Genomic DNA, 19,017 nt, shown 5'->3' with positions numbered 1-19,017 from the left:
AACTTACGGCTTTTTAATTTGTTTTTTTTGTAATTTTTTAGAAATAGTAGGTTTTGGGAAAATTTTAGTTCCACATTTATGAGGATCCCTCGAAAACTTAGCTTCCTTGTCGTTTGAAGCTACACTGAAAGAAAAAGCTTCATACCAGAAATGAAATCCTACGTTCCGGCAATGAAATTTGTTATTGATTTTGAACCAACGTAGAGGTTTATTGAATAAATGTAAAAAAGTTTCATTGAGTTTCAATTATGTAAAATTAACGAAATTGTTCATTAATATAATGAAAATTCTTCCTCAAATCAGTGAAATGAAAATGGTGGAGGGTATTAAAAATTCGGTCCGGCCGAATTTTGCTGTTTTTTACTTCTTAATACCTACATGTCAATAAGTCTGAACATTATGAACAAAATGCAGATCGCCTTTATTGTCCAATTGAGATGAAATTTTCCATGTATCATTTGGTTGGGCTAAGAACTAACTCCATAACGTAACGTTTTATCCATTTCATGAAACTGCTTCATTAAATTGGAGCACAAATTTAAATATAACAATTATCACAATTTTCCCTCTAATTGTAAATACTTTGGTTGCGTATTTATTTGTATAAGACAGCGCTATTATGTATCATTTCTATATTCACATTTTTTATTGAATTTTGTAAAAATAAGTAGTTTCGTCACATTAATGAAATCCGTTTCAAATTTTCAATGAAACCAAAAATCATTGAATTTAAAAGCAACGTAAGTTTTCATTGCCTGAACAAAACATTTATTATATTAATGTAGCTTTTCATTGTATCAATGAAAAAAATCAACGAAACCGGTTCATTGATACAACGAATCATTTTTCTTTCAGTGTACCCAGCATGGGAGCATGAAAACTTTTCAAAATATCCCTAAATACTCTCGTTCCAAATCATTGTCGACTGATACCTTGACCGACTTTAAATGATTTAGGAACAGAGTTGTCAAGCCTTTTAGGCTCAAAGCCCAAAAACCAAATACTGGCAAATTAGACAGGACCGTTATATGGAAGCAAGAGTGCCGATAATTCACATTTCAATCTGCTTAAACTCGCAGAGATTTATCTGTTATTTAAATATGTTATCACCGAAATGTACAGTTTCTTACCGCACATGTTTTTGTGTGTATTTCAACTTAAGTCGAATGAATTTTAATTTTAAGACGTCCCCAATCGGGAGATGATAACACTTTCATTGTACTTTGCTTGGAGTTTTTATGTCAAATTAGCATGCCAGCCTCGTTTGGTTGGAATTAATCGAACATAGCCAAATGTTTAAAGACAAATCATATTAACAAAAACTAAACTGTTCCATCTACTGTTGGTCTGCCAGCGTTGTTTTCTGTTTGTTTTCGAAAAAGTTTAATTGAAATTAATGGCACTCAGCGAAGCGTTAATATTAACATTTTATGCTTAAATAAATTATTTACTTAACAAAACAACACATTCCAGCATTGTTATCTATTTGGTTCGTTTGTATGGGGATGCTATGAAAGTGTGTCCATGTAGACCATCTGAAACAGCCACATGCCAATAATGTGCCCCAATTTGAGAGAGTGCATGCTGTCGCTTATCGAGTATCTATGGCTAACTTGTAGCCAAATAAAATCATTGGCATTGTGATCATGGCGAACTATGGCCCTCCCAAAAAGAGAAACATCTCTAGGGATAGGGAAATAATAATTACTACTGAAAATTGACTTTAATCGTTTTCCTCTCAAGTTTAATGGGTTTCAAGAGTATTTTCCTTAAGAAATGCAAATGTACTTTCGAAATTATGATATCAGTCTAAGTAATGTTGGCATTAGGAAAAGAACAAACCATTCAGAATCCGGAAACGCTACATAGATATGTAACATGTGTGACCTGGGCAATGTGGTAGTAGTATTTATTTAAGTTGAGTGGAAATTTCAATTGGTCTACAACAGAGAACTCCTATTTTAATGTTTCTCTCGAAATTGGTTGAAAAAAAAAAACAATATCAGCAATAAAACCCTATGTATGTTCACAAAAGAATATGTTATATAAAACATGGAAAACGCCCTGATCTCTTTGGTGGCTAGAACAATTATAAATTATTTAGCGTCACAATCCGCAGCCCATAGAAACAGTTATTGATAGCTGCCAACCAATGCAATAATTAAAATAATTGCAAAATTAGCATAAAGAAACAACAAATTTAACTTTTGCATAAATTAACAACGAGTTTAACAAACAAAAACATCGACAACTGCCGCACACTCGCTGGACGTGTTAATCGATTGAACGCTAATTGCCATTCACAGTCAATCAAGTGGGACGCGCTACGAACGGAATATGTGTCTGGTGGGTCGTTGAAGAAGACTCGGTAGGGGCCATGTTTCAGATTGATACAAAGAGCATAGTCCTAGACTGCTTAAGCAAAACACTCTGGTGGTGCTCTGCCTAACGCACACAGGTTATTTTATTCAGCATTACACATTCTAGAGGTAATACAAACTAATTATTATTTTTTTTAAATAATAACAAAATAATATTACTTTCATGGCCGAACAATATTCTCGCGTCATAATTCGAATTATCTTATTTTGAGAACTGCCTATTCAGTATAGCACAGGATTGTGCCAAACTGTCCATTGAGGTAACATGCACGGCGGTCGTTATTTACTAACATCTGTTGTTATTAAGTCCCCAGCCCGAAACAAAACAAAACATGACTGCCTGATAAGCTAATTTGTGGTTTTTGCACCTTAATCAATAATTAATGTGGAATTTATTAAAAAGTGCTAATCAACAACCTGATAATAACGTCGTTTCAAACTGACAATGAGTTCTTGCAAATGAGTCAATCGTTCGCAATTAATGTCTTGTTTGAACCCGTTTTAGACTGATTACTGACAAATAGCTGCGGATCGGCGTTTGTAAGTATATCAATCAATCAGCCTCAGAGTGATATCTGGTATAGATTGTCATATTTTCTACATTTTCGATTCGTAGTTGGTAGGTGCTCTCCCGTGGCGAAGATCCTCTTCTCACACATCCTCTTCCCTCAGTGGTGATATTAACAAAATTCGTTAACACGCTTTCAATTATCAACTATTCAAATTATTCCATTCGATACCATCGCCCAGTGATTGGGTAAAAATCGTATTGGGTATCTATTCACAAACGGATGCATGTGCTTATCGCCAGATATATTACTCGGATTACTTAAATCGTGGAGTAAATGACTAAAATTATGACTTACTTACACGTCCACTTTTGGGAGCGTCCTAAATCCGATCTAGGCTCCGCTGCATCTAATTTCAATGGGTGGGAACAATTCCGATCTCCATCTAGATTAAGACATAAAGAGGTATTTAGCATCATAAAGTGAAATTACTTCAAGGTATTAACCATAACGCGACACAACTCAACAAATCAAATGCTTTTTAATGTTTACGATCATAAACCATCAAATATGGTCTAAAACAAATCACATCTCCGCAACAAAACGATTCATATTTTTTGTTTTTCTTTTTTAGTTGCATGTGGGGCGAGTCGTAAAAATCTCACAAGAAAAACCCCAGAAAAAGCCATAACTTTTAATCCTTGTTGTTCGAAACACAATGGAAAGTGTCACAATATCTCTGAGGGCGCACAAAAGACATAAAGGAAAATCTTATCACAAACAAATCGTAAAAAGTCCCAAAGACTACAACAATGGGCAGCAGTTGACCAGCCAGCCAAATAAACAACTCGGCCAAGTGCATAGCGTTTCGTGAAAAAAAAAACCAACAAAAATGCGTAGGAATATAAGACATTATTCGACTACCCTCCAAAGACAAATAATCAACTCGACATTCCGTAGCTGAACAGAAGAAGCATCTCCACCACAACCTCACCAGACTTGTTGGCTCTTTTGTGGAACAGCCATCCATGTCATGCGGAGAAGAGGTGCACTGATTAACAGAATGCACACAAACAGCGACCGGGGCAATAAAAATAATAATCTATATCCGATTTCCTTAAAAAAAAGTCACACCTTTGTTTGGCCATATTTATTTTTGATTTAAAAATAAACAATAACTCGAAAATATTATTTATGTTCGTTCGTGAATAGGGGGAAAGAGTGTCATTTTACCACATTGCCTGTTGGACGTGGAGGCCCACAACCTCATGACAGGCTGGTGCGTTTCGAGAAATTAATACCTCACGATGAGCTGATAGTGTTGACGATCAACGTGTTGCCTTAATTTGAAATGATATTTCTTCATCGATTCATAGACTGGCCGGCGAACCCCATAGAGAAAGAAACCTAAAATATTGAAACTATCGATGAAAGCATTGAAACTCTTTTATCAGCACTGACCGGCATTAACAAATTAGACCGCCATCGACGATTTTTCTTTATTGTCCGGTGGACTTTTGTTTCATTTCGGTCCAATGTTTTGAGAAGTGGGAACCATAACCGACCAAACAAACACTTTGTCAACAGAATAGGCCGAAGAGAATGAGCCGGGGTTTATTGTGTTTGTTTGTAAACACGGTTACATTAACCTCCTGCTTCCTTTCTTTCCAACAGCCCCCCCTTAAAGTCATTGTACTAAAAACGAAGAAGTGTTGCTGGCTGGTCACCAGATATGCGTGTTGAAAAATGTGATGTTTAATAATGGCCATTAAATGTTGGAAATTATCAGACACTTTGACTGTAAGTCGTAAACTATACGCGGCATGAGATGATGGCCAACGGCCAGCTTCGCTAGTGTTAGGGGCAGCTTGCTAGTGTCAGGCGCAGCTCGTCGTAGATGGGCCAACACTGTGGTCCCGTGTACAGAATCAAGTTTACGAGCGTCGACTGAGCGAGTGATATTCTCACTGTGCCAACATATTTAATGACAATTTGCAATAAGCATTACAAATGGTAAGCATGAAAGCCCAACCAGACAGCGTTGGAATGTCCACGACCCGACTCAGTTCTATTGCGGAAAATTAAACACTTCCAAGAATTTGTATAACAACAAGACGACAGTGGAACCAGAACTGGCCAACGGCAGCAGTGAATACGGCAGTTCCCAGCCGATGACACATACAAATAAAGCCCTATCAGGAGCGTACATCCACCGAGGGTCCAGCGAGAACAACACATGACAATACCTACAGGTGGGAACGTCCATGGTACAAAACGCTGCGGAAACTGGGCAGCCAGCGCACCACTGGAGGAGACAAGTCAAATCGATATACAAATCGATTTATTTTATTGATGACACTCGCCAGATTTTAAGCGAAATGTCATAAAGTTTATGACTTAAGTCTTTTGTTCAGATTTCGCACAACCACGCAATCGCTCGTCCCGAAGAAAGAGAATAGCCACACCAAAAACACGCACAGTGACAGACAGACGTACACCGAGAAATAGCTAACAATGTATAAGTGCGAGCATCCATACCCCTGCAACCCAGTCAAAGATATGCAAAGCAGATTGTGAGGCCAATCTGAAAATATCATTATTAACTGCCAATCTTAAGTAAATATGATCGTTTTCTCAGGAGTAACTACCAAACCAGTTCCCCGCTTGACTTATCCGACCAAAGCCATTTCTCATTTGTTTGCGTCGCCAGATCGGTTGCAGTAGGTAAGTGGAGAGAAGATGCGTCAGAACACACAACGATAAAGCACTTGGAATGTTTTGTTAAGTTTGGCATTCACACCTTCATGAAATGACATCTCGGAATTTAGTTTTGCTGTTTGGAGGCAATATTCCGCAGCAAGCGACGTCTCCCTCTGTCTTCACACTTAAATACAGCATCCGTTTGCAAATTTTACGATTAAGACGTGTTAAATTGTTAACAAGCCATTTCAAGTTGAGGCTAATAAGCTGGGAATTTATGATTTGCAACTCAAGTCTGACTGCATTTGGAAATCAAGACCAGCCTTAGATGTCTAATAGTGAACTGAGTGAGAGTTTTTCGTTATGGCCATGTCAATAAACAGCTTGGCCATTAACGTGCCAACGCGAGAGACACGCTTTTGACGCAATGCCTGCCATTCGGCACAAAATCAAACTGAAATATATTTCAGATCCATTGTCATTGAAATTTGGATTGTAATTGTGGTCGCGCGCAGCCTCAGTAAAACCATGGCGGAGACCAATCGTGGACTCGTCTAGGTGACATTTGCATCTGAATACGATCCATCCATGACATTTTCAGCTAGTGATGGTGTGTAAATATTTCGATTTATTTTCAATAAGATTTCCGATGTCCCGCCTTTATTTTTTGATTTTATGCCATGGACAACCCATCATCAATGCGGACCAGCGGTTTGTGTGTGTTATGGCCGTAAAACGACGCTAGACAACATGGCTTCGCTGGTAGGAGAAATTTTGGGATATCGCATTAATCATCGACTTTATGGGAATATAACTGAGCTCGAGTCGTGTTTGTGGGCTATTAATATTTCCAGCATTCATAAACAAAGGCCGATTAAGACAAGCTAAGCTCTATTCACAGTTATTTCTCTAAGAATAGGTTGTGTCGTTGTTGATCGAAGCAAAACTGCCTCATTTGGGGACGTATAACTAAATAAGATACCCGATGTGAACATAATAAATGAAATCCATATGAGTATATGCATGTAGATCAAATTGCATATATTAACGCGTTTTTAGTTGTCACTTGTTTTGCCGTATCCTTTAGACATCAGTATTATTTCGCTGTCATTCGGATAGACTTCGTTTGCAAGCACATATCGTTGCCAAAGGTAATATCGCTACCATCGGACCAAAGTTAGAATAAATTGTTGATTTATATTAAGAAAACTCTTGTTTTATTTCTTTTTATATATCACCCCACGGTCCACTGCCCGACGCATTCGGCGTTTCACACCTATCGGCGGAGCCTGTCTGAGCTAAACAACCGGTGTCAAAATATTTTCCAAATCGCTTCACATTTTCCATATAACGGTACCCACCGATTACCCTACATTCCCCATGGAATTGTCTCAAATTTTTCTACTTAAGAATCGCAATAGATAACAATCCTTTTAGTATGAAATTGTCTAAATAGTTTCCTGTTGTGGTATGGCCCCCTATCATGGTATTAACCGCCTTATGGAAAACTTTAAATGCATTTTTCAACCGACCTCAGAGGCTTTTGCAGTTTAGAGTGGAACACGCTTGAATCCAAATACTTTTATGTAAAAATGTTTTCTTAAGCTAATGGTGCATGTTACTGTGGCCAGGGTTAATCGCGTTTGGGCATCCAACGACTGTTATTTCCGGGTCAAATTTTCACAGAAGAATTAAGTCGTGCTCAAGTCGAAACGTGCTAATGGACTTTGAAATACGTGGACTGACTGGTACATGTCCGATATGTACAAATATTCTTAACGATCGGGGGATTAGGATCGAAGCTTCTCATTGTTTAAATTATACAGCATTGCCATATTTAGTTAAGAACAGATCAAACGCCACCAAAAAAATATGCGCGGTATTATATATCCAATGTATGACTCGAGGTCTTAACATAGAACTATAGTCTATAGAATTTTTTAAAAGTGAAGTGCATTTTGTGAACTCCTTAATGTTACTCTTCATCATAATTGGCGGTCAAAGATTATGCCGTGATATTTGGTTTCCTTGGAGATACTACATTTTTCACCACTGAAACGACGATTTACCTCCTTCTTGGGAGAATTGTGTGTTCAGTTTTTGTCGGTGCACATATTTGACATACTAAGAGTGTCGACAAGGAACTCCGAATGTTAATTAATAAAGATAAAAATGTTACCTGCACATGTTAGCATTTTGGGTCAACAGGCCTCCAATGTCCTTCATTGTCTCATCCATTACCAAGAGTCGAAACAGTTATCAATATTTTTCTCCTGAAGTGTGGCTCCAGTAATCCAGTTGTTGATGGGATTCCTTCCAACCGCAAATATATGATGCTACTTTCAAGCATCCCCTCGATCCACTCCGTCAAGATAATTTGGCGAGAAATAAATTCATATCTCGCTTAATATCAATCAAACCTGAAGATGTGTTGGACAACTCCTTGTGGTTCCTTTTCCACAAAGGATCAAAATTTTTGATAATCAAAAAGCTCATTAAATTCGTAATTATTTTCATTCCCCAGCTATATGGGATATGTAGTCCAATGCTGAGTGTATATAACATATTTATATGTGGGACACCGACTGAAACATTCCAATTTTTATATTCTTCCAGAACAAGGGAAGCGTTCACTCTCCTTGAAACAGAATCCAAACTGGACACAATAAATAAATAGAATTGTATCCGTAGATCAAACAAATAAACGAATGGTTATTTAAAATTTTATAGTTCTATAATAACATCAAAGACATAAGCATGCAGTACGTAAATTGACTTAAGAAAAATGTTAACACTTGAACTTGTGTATGATTCGATTAAAAATTGTTTGGCAACACCACAAGTCATTTTGTGGTTAAATGCTATTTTTGATTTCCCTTCTTAATTCGTTCGTGGCCATACCCGAATATATTTTCGTGGGAAACTTTAAATCTCCGCGCCACCACACAAAATTCAAAAAATACGAAGTGATTCTCGATGTGCCTACACCATACTTATACTTACCCTATCCAAGAAAGCCAGGTCAACTTATCCAGCAGCCAAACTAGATAACAAAACGAAATTAAGTCTAGTGAAATACAAAAAAACTATTAAAATAAGTGGATGCTGTTCTGTGAGCAGTTACTGCTGCCTTGATAAACTCATTATTCTCTAATGACATTTTTTGACAGGAAGATAGAGGCCGAATACGAGTTTAGACCGAATAAATACGATTTTAACGTTTACTATCCTTATATGTGCTAGTAGGTGCCTACAACACCCTAGTCAGCAGCAACCGCAGCAAATCGAATAAGAAGATAAAAAGACAAAAGCCAACTCGTTGTGAACTAGAATTCAATTCTGGTCCAAATCACTTTGTAAGTTAATCGCATAATCATTATTTGTTTGCATCGACACAAAAACTTCCCCCACAAGCTATGACGGCTGTTCCCTTTCGCGGTTATAACTGGTTGTTAAAATCGAGACATATGTAAAAACGTTGATTTTACAACATAATTAAGCGAAAAACAAATAAGATCAAACACAACTTATGGACAAATTACTCCCAACACCACCGACAAAACAACCACTTGTTTTCCTGCCAAGTAACAAAGATATATACATGTGTATTCGGTTGTTTCATAATCGACAACCTGCGCCAGAACATTATTTAAGGGCAGAAGCTTCATAGATAAGTGTACGGCATTGGGGTTACTTTCAGAACTGCCACGAATTAAGGTTGAGCAGTTGACAGGGTCGATGTTGGTAGAAAATTGCTTCAATATGTGTCTTATTGTTGGCAATAAATATTAACCGCAAAAAACATATAATCCCCACCACTCACAGACAAAACAACATCCGGAAGAGAGATTCTCAAACACTTTGAGTAGATATTCAAACCACCCCCTTGTGTAGAAAGGACATTCAGCTAGATTGGCAGCATTTAGTAGCACCATCAAAAAAAAAAAAAACATCAAGAGGGGAGTTCAGTGGTGTGGTGTGAAGAGCCAGGCCAATTACTCAACATGATTTCAATAAAATTAGGCAAACCCTAACCATGAGGACAAACATTACAGTATAATGGCAGTTGAACAGACAACAACAAAAAGATAAATATCTAATCCAAACAGTTCGAGTCTTTTTGGCAATGATACGAGGCAGGAATGAACATCTTGCCAAACGCCTGCCGCTAACTAAATCCTAATTGAATTCAAAGAAAGTCGGTCGGAGATCTGAAAACATTTAAGTGACTGTAATCGAAATTCACTCAACTTTCTTTAATTGCTACGAAATGCTCCCACATACTAATACATGGTGTTTCCACCATGATTTGAACTTCATATCCTTGAAAAAAGCATGAGAAGCACTTAATGTCATTCCGACTTTTTAATACTACACCTCCCTCGTGAATTACCCACATTACCACCATCAATCTCAATAACAATTCATAATTCATGTTTAACATAGTGCGCCCATTGTGTAACCACCCCGATTCCCAACATATCTATATACACACTGATTAGGACGTTGGTAAGGATGCGACAAGTGGCGTATCCATCGCTTTAAAAACCAAAAAAAAAGGGATGCTAAATTGCCACTCTCTGTTTTTCGCCACTTCATCCACACTTTGGCGTCGGTAATTTGATGTTTCTACCCCACGTCCTCATTGCATTTTTCTTGCCAATTCAAATATTATTATATCAGTGTGGGCGGTTCTTTTGTGGTAGTCTTGAAATACATCGCAATGAAATATAAAAGATACCTCGCTGTGAGGACATACACAGTCTAATATACATCAAGCAGGGTAACCCCAAATTTGAAAGTAAAACAAGTGGCATATGCTAGACTTATTTAATTGGTGTAGAATTAACATGGATGCCGCAAACGCACAGTGATTTTTCACATAGACCTCAGTAGGAACTTTTGTCAGGAAAAATGTTTTGATAAAAAAATGCAGTAACATGGTTTTGACCAACCTCCGACAACGCTGTAATATATAAAATGAGAGAACTATATTTCGATTTTAATAGATTTAGGCTAGTGACTAACTTCCTAGCAAACTAAAGTTTTAAAGAGAAAGTTTAAGATTACCTTTCGTTGGACCCGCCAACGTGATATACCGCTTGCCCCTGGTGGGCATTTATTCTTGATGTATGCATACCACATTTTTGTCGCTGCTACAGGAGCCAACGCATCGAACACTACTAACAGACTGAATGAATATTAGAACACTTTGTTTCCGAATAATTTGAATATAGTCAAGTGTTAGGCGATAACCTTCAAAGGCAAGAAGGAATATTGGTACTTTATGGTCGGTTGAGGCATATGGACTATATATTAGAAAAAGTGAAAGGCATATTTTGGGCCTAGCAACGTGTCATCGTCGCAATTAATCATTCTTATTAGGCCACTAATTGTCTGCTCCTTTCCTGTTTTGTTTGAGTTATCTTTCCACTAAATGAAGAGACTTCCCATATTCGGAAAGTTCAAATCTAAGGTCCTACCTTAGGTCAATACAGGGGGAAGATGTGGCATGGCGCCTAGTGCCCAACACTGACATCAGATGTATTGGTAACTTTCTAATGGCTTGGGCTTTAAAATCCCCTGACTGATCTGCACTACTAGGTAATAGTATAATAAGAGCCAGCTTGTTATACTAAAAGGGTGTGGAAAGGCTAATTCGGCCCAAGCATTAGCCACCGAGTAGCTTATGTACACCTAATGAAAAAGTTTAGGGCCAGCATAGAAGCATACTGTTTTTAAATAATATTTTTTTAATCACTTCCTTCAAAGGCAAGAAGGAATATTGGTACCTTATGGTCGGTTAATTATTAAGTTAAATGCTTGGCCGTTATTTGTATTAGGAAAAGTGAAAGGCATATCTTGGACCTAGCAACGTGTCATCGTCGCAATTAATCATTCTTATTAGGCCACTAATTGTCTGCTCCTTTCCTGTTTTGTTTGAGTTATCTTTCCACTAAATGAAGAGACTTCCCATATTCGGAAAGTTCAAATCTAAGGTCCTACCTAAGGTCAATACATGGGGAAGATGTGGCATGGCGCCTAGTGCCCAACACTGACATCAGATGTATTGGTAACTTTCTAATGGCTTGGACTTTAAAATCCCCTGACTGATCTGCACTACTAGGTAATAGTATAATAAGAGCCAGCTTGTTATACTAAAAGGATGTGGAAAGGCTAATTCGGCCCAAGCATTAGCCACCGAGTAGCTTATGTACACCTAATGAAAAAGTTTAGGGCCAGCATAGAAGCATACTGTTTTTAAATAATATTTTTTTAGTCACTTCCGGAGTAATCTCAAATACATGAAAAGGACACTTTGATGACGCTTTGATGCTGATTTCGTTGAGGTATATATCTACATAGCGCAAATACATCAAGATATAAATTGGAATCTAAATGTTTTAATACCATTTTGAATAACCATTAGCATGACAGAGGTCGTAAATATAGGGCAACTGCCACGATATTTAACTTGACCTTTTGTTTGACCATTGGACATTTTTTCAAGAATGACATGGACCAAAAACATACAGATACATACAATTTTTATTATGCTTAAAAGTTGTAAAAAAATTACTATGATAATTATTCGTAATGGGAGGTAATAAACACAACATCTGCTTTTATATTGAAAATGTAATTACTACCTATAAGCCCTTCAAATCGATTAGATTGGAGAAAGAGAAATATTTGTGCTGACTCTTTTTTTAATTTTAGTTATTGGCTTTTAGAAGCAACTGTTTTTTTATTTTTGTTTTAGTTGTAATTTCGCTGAGCTCAACTCATTAATTTGCATCTTTATGAACAAAATATGCATAATCGACATAATTTAATCCTAATTTATTGACGAGTGATTATTTAATTTCTTCAAAAGTATTTAGTTTCACCGATAAAAAATAAGAATATCAATTATGGGTTCTATATTTAATGAAAATTTTAAACATAAATTTATTTATAGCGTGTGTTATGAGCACAGATGCGCCTTTAGGAGTAGTCTTTACAATGTGTTCTATTGTTATACAGGTGGTACTATTTTAATAGCAACATTTTCGTACTGCTAATAGTTTATGCGCCGTTATGCTATTCGACGGGACCATTTATACAATTATTGACAAACAAATTATGTTTACACTTTAAGTCTTCCCAATGGTATGCTTTTGGCATTCCATTTCCGAAATCCGAATAACACACATTAAAGGTCCGACTTAAAATCATTTTAAGAATGTGTTGGGTCAACATTTTTAGTTATTAAAAATACCATACTGAGCTCTAATTATTTTAAGGCTTCATTGGACATTATCTCAATCGAATGTTTCAAGTTGCAACCTAAAGATTCGTTAGACGAAATAAGTCTGGAGCGATACATGAGTCTGTACAAATGAAAGGTCTTTGTAAGGCTGGAAACGAAAACCAGTGAATATTAGTTGTAAATTTGTTGTTGATGTAATATTAAAATAACGTACTCGTGAATAGTTTTGAATCTGATTTATTTTATTTGAACACGTTGTGCTGTTTCACAATAATGGACTCCTCCTTGTATTTTTAATAGAACGCAAGCGACAATACTGCAGCGGGAAAACTTGCTTCACGAAATCTAATGTCAGTGCCAAAAAAGGTAATTGGTCAGCAATGCGTTAAATCGAGTGAAACAGGACCCTTCAAACATTTTTATTTGTAGATTAGCTAGGGTGGTTGGCAGACTCATGTCAATTTCACCACCAAAATGGGCAAATAATCAAGTGGGTGAGAGAACGAAGATAAAGACATAAAGCAAACATATAACGATTGAGTCCATATTGTCAAAAAAGAATATTGGACACATATTAGTGATATTTATCTAAAGAATTACATATTTAGCAGCAATGGGGGACCATTAGATTGTTAATGAACCGGTGTTTTAAAACAATTTACCAGTTATGTTAATAGTAACCACATGTTCTTCCATTCTCATCGCATAACAAGACTTTTAAGAGCTCCGAAGTAGCAACATTTGAATGGATTTCAAATCAACTCCGCCTTCTACCGCATGCCGTTCGCTAATTTGCGTAGCTTGTTTTCTATCCATTTGTCGAGTCTCACACACAACGCACACTTTGACACAAGTGGATGTAAGACATGGCTGAACGATAGTGTCTGATTTGCATATTTGTGATAAGGACAGTCGTAAAACTAACACATTCTAAAAACGTTGCGTACGGACGTACGTACATATGCTCCTTTCTATACGTTTTGGAAATGGTGGCGTTTGTGTAGTTCTTGCCGACATAAATCAAACGTTCTCTTACACCATTTTCGCAAACCCTTTACAAATTCTCAACTTATATAGCAACGTTTTTATTGTCCTTTGGATGTTTTCGTTCTTCTTTTTGTAGGTCTGTTCTTCCATTTGTGAGATTTTCCTTTATAACAACAGACAATGTGGAACACGAGGACAAAGACCGGATGAAAGTGGCAGCTATATCAAGCCCAATACCGCAAAAAAAATCACTGAACATTTTTTTTGCCGGAATATTGTGTGTCTATGTGATTCGAATAAAATGACCTAGAATCTTTAGCGAAGGATTTATTATGTTTAATTCTTTTTAAAAATTATCCCCTGTGAGATCAATGGCTTATATACGCCAACGTTTGCATGGACCTTATTGACGATGACGATTTGTTTATTTGATGTGTTCAAAATGTTTGTTCCGTGCGACAATAACTTTAACTCTGTGTCAAAGAGGCAATCAAAATTCTAAACGGGTTTCTAGACATAAGCCTCACAAACGCTTCCCAAATTCGTCGGGAGCTAATTTTCACATTTTTGGGTGATGTGACATTCATTCAGACAACGATAATAGTAGATTTAAAACATGATTTCAGATGTTACAACTAGTTTGAGGAATAATTGACAGCATTTTTTGCAAATCCAAAGAAAACGTCACCGAAAATTCAGAAAAACTAGTCAATCCAATTTTTAGTCCTACACTCTAGCGAATATCAAAGTATTCTGATATTATAACAGATTAAAAGTGTTCAACTTCTTCGTATTTTGCTTAACGGGATAACCTATATTCCGACAAAAACATTTCCCGATCTAAATTGACATGTCAAATTTGTAAATATTGGAACGATAAATCTTAATCGAAATAATTAATCGAAGTATGACTCCTAGAGTTTGGCCACGTTAAACCCTGGAATAGAGTGTTGAATGTCCCCAATTCATAAATAAGATGATATTTGTAGTTGATGAGGCGGACCGGTATAAATCGATAGGTGGAATGTCTTACACCTCCTTTTTCCAACAAACATATTAATAATAAACGTAGAGTATAACATAATATTTCTAAAAATCTATCTCACATTACTAGTTTCGTCGCCATACAAAGTGTACTTCAAACACACGCAGTGTGCCCTTTAAAGTTGAAAATCTTTCAAATACTGTGCCGGGAGAAGTTCGCCATTTGTTTCACACAATTATGTTAATTTTCCTGGTGGGGCGAGTTGTGACTTGTAATTGTTGTCGGTTTAAGTAGACATTTTGAATGGGAATATAACAACAAAACGGCTGTCACGCTTTTCCCTCCCGAAAAAACACCAAGGTAGTAGCGTTGCGCTCCTTTTTTTTGTATTTTTGATGGTTTGCTCAAGTTTGGAAGATAAGTGAAAATTTGTTTTAGTGAGGCCAATCATATTGTATTTCATTTTCATAATTTGTGGTATGTTTTGGATACTTTAATTGTTTTCTGCTGGTGTGCAAACCACCCCTGCCGTACCGGCCAAGGTTTGTACATTCATCATTTTTTGTGTTTAGTCATTTCCAATCATAAACGCCAAAACTGAAAATGTAAATGGCCGACCAGCGATACGGCGCGATATAAGTAATTAACGTTCTCGCCGTTCAGAGATTTGATCGGGCAGATAAGCGAAGTGTAGTTCGGACCCGCTTTCCATTTTCAGTTACATCCGTTATGCCAAGGCATGGAACTCGCTGGGATGGATACTTAAATTATTCTTTTTTTCTTTTTTTGGTAAATGTTATGGTAATGCTTGTGGTTCCAGCTGTAATTATTCAATTTCATAATTGCATTGTTTGTTCACTAGTTTTCATTGGCTCGACAATTTGTCGGAGAGTCCAAGCTGTTATTTTCCAAAATACATGCCTACATACATTCATCCATACATTTGTGCTAGGCTATGAGGTGCGTTCTCTTTGCCAAGTCGTCCTAGATGCCCTTTTACCAATATTTAAGTGTTTCCGAGCACAACCCCAATGATTTGCTGTCCTTTACTGCTGCACTGCTCGCTAGTTTCGATGTGTGTATTTGGCAAAGTATGTGATGACATTGGATTGTATTTGTCGTAAGTAACGGCATCGGGAGTGCTTGGTGTCCATGCTGGTTGAAATCTTTCGTTAAGAGCGATTATGTGTGGGATGTGCACAGTGGGGATGCTGACTGTGACTGGACTTGATAAAAAAAAAATTATAATTTGGCTATATCGCCATTAGGAACTTGGCTAATTTGCCACTTAATAGGCAGTAGCATTTGCCAATTAAGGAGGTCAAATGGTAGACGGAGCGAATTGTACCCACTGTTGATACAGTTGTTGCTGTGTGTTACATACGGATAGACACATTTCGTATACACAGCATGTACTTCATGGATGCACGAACATGCTCTGGCGTTGTGCTTGTGAAAATTTGCCACTTCAACAACTTACTCGTGAAAGTGCCGCCAGCACATTTGGAACGAACGAGCTTTTAAGAACATTTTCATTTATTTTCCTGTACACATCCTTCTTCTTGGTGCTGGGTCCTTTTGTGTGTGTATATGTGTGTATTTGTTGATATCATCTCGTCGTTGCCTTTCCGTGTAAATTTATCGTGGAGTGTTTGAGTGAGAGGTTGTATGTTTCTGTGAATGTGTGCCAGTGTGAATGGGATGAATGAACCGAGGCTATACAACAAATACTTCCCCCAAAGTAACTTGGGAAGTTGTGAAGCGATGCTGCTCAGAATTTTAAGTATGTACCTTAAAACCAACTACAGATATTGTTCAGCCAAAGTTGGAAAAAATAACAAACAATTATGTATGTATTTGCACTACATAGACACGTTCATGTATTAGTGTTTTTGAAATTGGAATATGAGAATGTTCGCCCAGTTTTAAAACATCGGGCTCAGACAAATATTAAAAAAAAAATGGAAAACTTGAAGGAGGGATAAATTTAAGCGGCTGATAGATATACTGGCGGAAATTCAATCGCCAAAAAGAGTCAATTCTTGTAGTTTTAAATGCTTTAACACAAAAACGTAGAATTTTCCACACGACTTTACGGTTATTTGAGAGTATATCAAAAGGCATTTTATGGTCAGCACATATCGAGCAGAAGGGGATAAGGCGTATGCTGTTAGTCTTATAAACTGAATTAAACTCAACTCATAATCCTTTTCCTGAGTAAAATGTTAATAAAATCATGTACTCAATGTTACCAAACGGCCATTTATCAATCGGTACAACCTAGATAATTGTAATTGTCGATGGGGGACACTTATGGTGCGGAGGAGCAAGATATAGCTGCTAATTTTTACATTGGGTTCATTTATGATGCGCTGTGCAAATATAATAATACCAATACCATTGAGATTTAGAAATCTGCCATATACCATACCATCAAAATTCCTTTCATTACCGTATTATTGCTAACGTTTGTACCTCGGAACCAAAATTCGTCGTAGACCCCATTAATTATAAATATATATATTCATAATCAGCATACAATTTAAAGTCTATGTAACAATTGATATTTTAACATTTTATCGTAATGGGTTCTTACTCTGGTTTCAGATCAGTGTATATATAGATTCACGTTTTTCCATAGAACCCATAAAACTCTACCTCTACTCTGAGTTTACCTCCTGGGACATAATATTGTCTATATAGGCCCACGTTTTCCTATAGTCCTTATATAACGGTACCTCCAGATATTTGGTATTTTGAAGATTTAGGGCACATTTTCTATCGGAAATATTTTTATACCCTCAGCCATATGGCTACAGAGGGTATATATCATTTGATACGGTCAAAACGTGCCTAGTCGAAATAATGGTTTTAGACCCTAGGTCTCTTTGGACCAAATCCGTTTCAGAACATTTGGAATCGATCTAGCGATGTCCGTCCGTCTGTCTGGCTGGAGCGCACGATAACTATCGAAGGGAGTATCCGATTTGGTCCAATCTTGGTACATCGTAATATTTTTGTCAAACTTAGATCGAGTTCGGAGATGGGCAATATCGGTCCACTCCTTCTGGTACCTCCTCCACAAAAGTTCGAAATTTTCAAAAAATTTAGTTTTTCCACAGAAAGAGAAACGGTAATCCGATTTTGCTCCAACTTTGGAAATCTTAATATTTGCGTCAGTGCTAGATCAAGTGTGAAAATCGACAATATCGGTCCACTCCATCAAGTACCTCCCCCACAAATGGTTAAAATTTTGAATAATTACATCTCTTATAAAATGTGATATAAGAGTCCGATTATCTTCAAATTTCACACATGCCAATATTTATGTTAACCCAAGGTCTGATGTTAAGATGGAATGATCGAGATTTTCGAAAAAATATATATTTTCTGCACAGAAAGAGAATCGATAATCCGATTTTGTTCCAACTTTACAAAACCTGATATTTACGTCAGTTCTAGATCAGGTGCAAAAATGGATAATATCGGTCCACTCCATCAAGTACCTCCCCCACAAAAGGTCGAAATTTTGAATATCCATCAAGCTCTTAAAACACTAAATTAACATCCGATTCCATTCCGAATTAGCACGTCTCAATATTTTTATAAACGATCTTTTATGAAGATGGTAGAAATCGGACCATTCGTTCTGGTACCTCCCACACAAAGAACCTAAGTTTTGAATAATCAAAACGAGAAAAGAATCCGAAATAAACATCCGGTTCTCTTCATATTATACACGTCCCATTATTTCTACTAACTCAAGATCTGGTGTGAAGATGGGATATATCGGTCCACTCCTTCTGGTACCTCCCCACAAAGGATCAAAATTTTGAGTATCCACGAAGCTCATAAAACGCAAAATTAACATCCGATTCTGTTCAGACTTGGAGCTTCTCAATATTTTCATTAACACCAGATCTGCCAACTTATAATTGTCATAACTTGCGAAACAAGTCGGTGATTCTTAACAACTTGCTATATCTAAATATTTGTCTTAACCAGTATTCTGATATGAATATGTAATTTGTCGGAATTTATGATTTCGCATAAAATTGGATACGAATGTTCAATTTCTTTCAAATTTTGCACATACCAATATATTTTATCTGTATTAGATGAAGTCCGCTATATCTGTAACCTGACGCAAATTTTTTCGAAAATGTGCACCTATCTCATATAAAGTGCAAGAAGTAGCCGATA

The sequence above is a fragment of the Musca domestica genome, unplaced genomic scaffold (genome assembly GCF_030504385.1).
Source record: "Musca domestica strain aabys unplaced genomic scaffold, Musca_domestica.polishedcontigs.V.1.1 57, whole genome shotgun sequence".
NCBI lineage: Eukaryota > Metazoa > Arthropoda > Insecta > Diptera > Muscidae > Musca > Musca domestica.
The sequence above is the reverse complement of the archived record's forward strand: the minus strand, read 5'-3'. Positions refer to the sequence as shown.